General features: G+C 43.1%; 1 pseudogene; it reads right to left on the bottom strand.

Moving 5' to 3' along the window:
• Positions 1-1,147: 1,147 nt before the first annotated feature.
• LOC100405328 (cytosolic acyl coenzyme A thioester hydrolase pseudogene) lies at positions 1,148-2,514 on the bottom strand (annotated as a pseudogene).
• Positions 2,515-6,364: the final 3,850 nt, after the last annotated feature.

The raw sequence follows: 6,364 nt of genomic DNA, 5'->3' as shown, positions 1-6,364 counted from the left end.
CCAAGATGACGCCACTGCACTCTAGCTTGGGTGACAGAGTGAGACTCTATATAAAAAAAAAAAAGTAAATTGCTCTGCTTACTTTAGTATTTCCTGAATATACTATGACAAGCAGGATTGAATAGGTTTGAGAATGTGCATAGTGGTGCTGTCCATGTATTCTTTTTATTTTTTAATATATTTTATTTTTAAATTTTAAAAAGTTTTAGTTTTGGGGGGTACATAAGATGTTATGATACAGGCATGCCATATGAAACACATCAAGAAGAATGGGGGTATCCATCCCCTCAATCATTTATCCATTGAGTTGCAAACGATCCAATTATACTCTTTTATTTATTTATTTTTATTGCATTTTAGGTTTTGGGGTACATGTGCAGAACATGCAAGACAGTTGCATAGGTACACACATGGCAGTGTGTTCTGCTGCCTTCCTCCCCTTCACTCACATTTGGCATTTCTCCCCGGGCTATCCCTCCCCAGCTCCCCACCCCCGCTGTCCCTCCCCTATTCCCCCCAATAGACCCCAGTGTGTAGTGCTCCCTTCCCTGTGTCCATGTGTTCTCATTACTTGTCACCTGCCTATGAATAAGAATATGCGGTATTTCATTTTCTGTTCTTGTGTCAGTTTGCTGAGAATGATGTTCTCCAGATTCATCCATGTCCCTACAAAGGACACGAACTCATTGTTTTTGATTGCTGCACAATATTCCATGGTGTATATGTGCCACATTTTCCCAGTCCAGTCTATCATTGATGGGCATTTGGGTTGGTTCCAGGTCTTTGCTATTGTAAACAGTGCTGCAATGAACATTTGTGTGCATGTGTCCTTATAGTAGACCAATTTATAGTCCTTTGGATATATACCCAGTAATGGGATTGCTGGGTCAAATGGAATTTCTATTTCTAAGACCTTGAGGAATTGCCACACTGTCTTCCACAATGGTTGAATTAATTTACACTCCCACCAGCAGTGTAAAAGTGTTCCTATTTCTCCACATCCTCTCCAGCATCTGTCGTCTCCAGATTTTTTTTTTTTTCCCAGCCAAGCAGCAGCTTTATTAGTGGTGCTGGGTTCTCCCCATACCTTACAGTGTGCTTGGAAGCATTCCCGAGAGTTTCCATGGAATGCCTCCCGGCACTCGGGACAACACTGTAGCATCAACACTGGGATGATATAAATAAAGCTTTGGTGTGCAGGTTTGCAGGAGAGAGTACAGGTTAACACTGTGATACGAAAACTTCAGACAACACCTGCTCTCAATGTGAATTGGGTTTCTGGCCCAATTCTAAGTGACTGGATACTGGGCCTGTTGCCATGGCTACTCGGGGCCCTGGGGGCAGGAGGAGGGTGTCTAGGGCTGGGGCTCCGCGTGGCCCTGTCGCTTCGCCTTCATCTGCAGGTACCGCCCTTTGCCTTCCTCAAAGCGCTTCTTCTCGTCCTCGGTCTCGGGCACAAGCTGGGGCACGGGCAGCGACCTGCCCTCCTGGCTCAGAGACAGGTAGGTGAAGAAGGCACTGGCGGCCCGGTAGCGCTTCTGAGAGCTGTCCACAACAGGGTCGGCGTCCACCAAGACCTCGATCTCCATGGACATATTGCTCGTGAAGGTCATTCGTCCTGAGATGGTGATGAGGAAGCCTTTTCTGATCTTGTCGTGAAAATTAATGGCGTCCACGGAAGCTGTGACGATGTTGGTCTTGCAGTGGCGTGCAGCCACGATCCCGGCGACCTCGTCCATGAGCTTCATGGTCACACCTCCATGCATGAAGCTGTGTAGGGTAAAGTCTGAAGGCCCCACCAGGCGAATCAAGCTGGACTGGCTGTAGCTGACAGTGTTCGGCTCTGGGTTGAGGACTGGCTGGACGATGTCCCCGTTCCTCTATTTGGTCTCCATGTGCTCCAGCTTCTGGGCTTCCTATCGCTTCCGGCCCTCTTCCTCCTGCTCCTGCCGGGAATACACAACAGGAGGCACCTCGAGGACCTTGTCCACATTCTTCAGCGACAGGGGCACATACCAGAGGGTGGCCTTATTGGTCAGCTTTTTGGCACCTGTGAGGATGTTTTCAGACAACACGTTGACCTGTACCTCCACCGAGTGCTTAGAGGTATAGGTGATCTCTGCGCTGACATGGGCCACCTCCCCGATGCACATGGGCGACAGGAAGTCGGTGCGCTCAACCCAAGGCAGCGCAGCCACACAGCGCTCCCTGTTCTGGCTGTTGCAATGCCGGTGCTGATGATGGCAACCGCCTCCTCGATCATCTTCAGGATGGTCCCCCCCCATGGACATTGCCGGCCATGTTGGCGTCATCTGGCCGCATGATCCTGGCAGTAGTGTAGGCTCCAGAGGGTGGGAGATCAGCCCTGGGTCTAGCAGCCTGGATGGGAGTGCAGCACCCTCTCCGGGGCCCCACACATCCCTGGCCAGCTACCAGCCTCCTGGAGGATTTGTGCCTTACAGATCCACAGAGATGGAGAGCCCTGGCAAGCAGCTTCATCCCGTGGTAAGTGGGAAAAATGTTTGCCCAGCGCCAAGCATGAAGCCCGGCAGAGCCCACGCCTGTGCAGGCCTGGCTGGCTTAGCAGTCCGTCTCCAGATTTTTAAATGATCGCCATTCTAACTGGTGTGAGATGGTATCTCAATGTGGTTTTGATTTGCATCTCTCTAATGACCAGTGATGATGAGCATTTTTTCATATATTTGTTGGCCTCATATATGTCTTCTTTTGTAGTGTCTGTTCATATCCTTTGCCCAGTTTTGAATGGGCTTGTTTGTTTTTTTCCTGTAAATCTGTTTGAGTTCTTTGTAAATTCTGGATATCAGCCCTTTGTCAGATGGGTAAACTGCAAAAATTTTTTCCCATTCTGTTGGTTGCCCATTCACTCTAGTGACTGTTTCTTTTGCCTTGCAGAAGCTGTGGAGTTTGATTACATCCCATTTGTCTATTTTGGCTTTTGTTGCCAATGCTTTTGGTGTTTTGGTCATGAAGTCCTTTCCTACTCCTGTGTCCTGAATGGTTTTGCCTAGATTTTCTTCTAGGGTTTTTATGGTGCCAGGTCTTATGTTTAAGTCTTTAATCCATCTGGAGTTAATTTTAGTGTAAGATATCAGGAAGGGGTCCAGTTTATGCTTTCTGCACATGGCTAGCCAGTTTTCCCAACACCATTTATTAAACAGGGAATCCTTTCCCCATTGCTTGTTTTTGTCAGGTTTATCAAAGATTGTATGGTTGTAGATATGTTGTGTTGCCTCCAATGCCTCTGTTCTGTTCCATTGGTCTATATCTCTGTTTTGGTATCAGTACCATGCTGTTTTGATTACTGTAGCCTTGTAGTATAGTTTGAAGTCCAGTAGTGTGATGCCTTTCACTGTGTTCTTTTAGCTTAGAATTGACTTGGCTATGTGGGCTCTCTTTTGGTTCCATATGAAGTTCAAGGTGTTTTTTTCCAGTTCTGTGAAGAAAGTCAATGGTAGCTTGAGGAGGATAGCATTGATTCTATAAATTACTTTGGGCAGTATAGCCATTTTCACGATATTTATTCTTCCTAACCATGAACATGGAATGTTTTTCCATCTGTTTGTGTCCTCTCTTATTTCATTGAGCAGTGGTTTGTAGTTTTCCTTGAAGAGGTCCCTTACGTTCCTTGTAAGTTGTATTCCTAGGTATTTTATTCTTTTTGTAGCAATTGTGAATGGCAGTTCGTTCTTGATTTGGCTCTCTTTAAGTCCATTATTGGTGTATAGGTTTGCTTGTGATTTTTGCACATTGATTTTATATCCTGAGACTTTGCTGAAGTTGCTTATCAGTTTCAGGAGTTTTTGGGCTGAGACGATGGGGTCTTCTAGGTATACTATCATGTCGTCTGCAAATAGAGACAATTTGGCTTCCACCTTTCCTATTTGAAACCCTTTATTTCTTTTTCTTGCCTGATTGCTCTGGCTAGATCTTCCAGTACTATATTGAATAGGAGTGGTGAGAGAGGGCATCCTTGTCTAGTGCCAGATTTCAAAGGGAATGCTTCCAGTTTTTGCCCATTCAGCATGATATTGGCTGTTGGTTTGTCATAAATAGCTTTTATTACTTTGAGATACGTTCCTTCAATACCGAGTTTATTGAGGGTTTTTAGCATAAAGGGCTGTTGAATTTTGTCAAATGCCTTCTCTGCGTCAATTGAGATAATCATGTGGTTTTTGTTTTTAATTCTGTTTATGTGGTGAATTACATTTATAGATTTGCATATATTGAACCAGTCTTGCATCCCTGGGATGAATCCTACTTGATCATGATGGATAAGTTTTTTGATGTGCTGTTGCAATCAGCTTGCCAGTATTTTATTGAAGATTTTTGCATCTATGTTCATCAGGGATATTGGCCTGAAGTTTTCTTTTCTTGTTGAGTCTCTGCCGGGTTTTGGTATCAGGATGATATTGGTTTCATAAAATGATTTGGGAAGGAGTCCCTCTTTTTGGATTATTTGGAATAGTTTCAGAAGGAATGTTACCAGCTCCTCTTTGTGTGTCTGGTAGAATTCAGCTGTGACTGGGCTTTTTTTGTGTGGTAGGCTCTTATTTGCTGCCTCGACTTCTGACCTTGTTATTGGTCTATTCATAGTTTCAGCTTCCTCCTGGACACAAGTGTCCAGGAATTTATTCATTTCTTCCAGGTTTACTAGTTTATGTGCATAGAGTTGTTTGTAATATTCTGTGATGATGGTTTGAATTTCTGTGGAATCTGTGGTGATTTCCACTTTATCATTTTTTATTGCATATTCTCTCTTTTTTTTTCTATCAGTCTGGCTAGTCGTCTGTCTATTTTGCTGATCTTTTCAAAAAACCAACTCTTGGATTTATTGATTTTTTGAAGGGTTTTTCGTGTCTCCATCTCCTTCAGTTCTGCTCTGATCTTTGTTATTTCTTGTCTTCTGCTAGGTTTTGAGTTTTTTTAATCTTGCTCCTCTAGCTCTTTCAATTTTGATAATAGGGTGTCAATTTTGGATCTCTCCACTCTTCTCATGTGGGCACTTATTGCTATATATTTTCCTCTGGAGACTGCTTTAAATGTGTCCCAGAGATTCTGGTATGTTGTGTCTTCGTTCTCGTTGGTTTCAAAGAACTTCTTTATTTCTGCCTTCATTTCATTGTTTATCCAGTCAACATTCAAGAGCCAGTTGTTCAGTTTCCAGGAAGCTGTGCAGTTCTGAGGTAGTTTCTGAATTCTGAGTTCTAACTTGATTGCACTATGGTCTGAGAGACTGTTTGTTATTATGTCAATTGTTTTGCATTTGCTGAGGAGTGCTTTACTTCCAATTATGTGGTCAATTTTAGAGTAGGTGTGATGTGGTGCTGAGAAGAATGTGTATTCTGTGGATTTGGGGTGGAGAGTTCTGTAAATGTCGATCAGGTTTTCTTGTTCCAGGTCTGAATTCAAGTCCTGGATATCTTTGTTAATTTTCTGTCTTGTTGATCTGTCTAATATTGACAGTGGAGTGTTAAAGTCTCCCACTATAATTGTGTGGGAGTCTAAGTCTCTTTGTAAGTCTTTAAGAACTTGCCTTATATATCTGGGTGCTCCTGTATTGGGTCCATATATATTTAGGATCTTTAGCTCTTCTTGTTGTATCAATTCTTTTACCATTATGTAATGACCTTCTTTGTCTCTTTTGATCTTTGTTGCTTTAAAGTCTATTTTATCAGAGATGAGAATTGAAACTCCTGCTTTTTTTTGCTCTCTATTTGCTTGGTAAATCTTCCTCCATCCCTTTATTTTGAGCCTTTGTGTATCCTTGCATGTGAGATGGGTTTCCTGGATACAGCACACTGATGGGTTTTGGATTTTTATCCAATTTGCCAGTCTGTGTCTTTTGATTGGTGCATTTAGTCCATTTACATTTAGGGTTAATATTGTTATGTGTGAATTTGATATTGCCATTTTGATGCTAGCTGGCTGTTTTGCCTATTAGTTGATGCAGACTCTTCATTTTGTTGTTGCTCCTTATCATTTAGTGTGTTTTTGGAATGGCTGGTACTGGTTGTTCCTTTCTATGTGTAGTGCCTCTTTCGGGAACTCTTGTAGAGCAGGCCTGGTAGTGACAAAATCTCTGAGTACTTGCTTGTTCACAAAGGATTTTATTTTTCCTTCACTTATGAAGCTCAGTTTGGCTGGATATGAAATTCTGGGTTGAAAGTTCTTTTCTTTAAGGATGTTGAATATTGGCCCCCACTCTCTTCTGGCTTGTAGAGTTTCTGCCGAGAGATCTGCTGTGAGTCTGATGGGCTTCCCTTTGTGGGTGACCCGACCTTTCTCTCTGGCTGCCCTTAGTATTTTCTCCTTCATTTCAACCCTAGTGAATCTGACGATTATG

Source organism: Callithrix jacchus, chromosome 3, assembly GCF_049354715.1.
Source record: "Callithrix jacchus isolate 240 chromosome 3, calJac240_pri, whole genome shotgun sequence".
NCBI classification, from domain to species: Eukaryota; Metazoa; Chordata; class Mammalia; order Primates; family Cebidae; genus Callithrix; species Callithrix jacchus.
The sequence above is the reverse complement of the archived record's forward strand: the minus strand, read 5'-3'. Positions and strand labels throughout refer to the sequence as shown.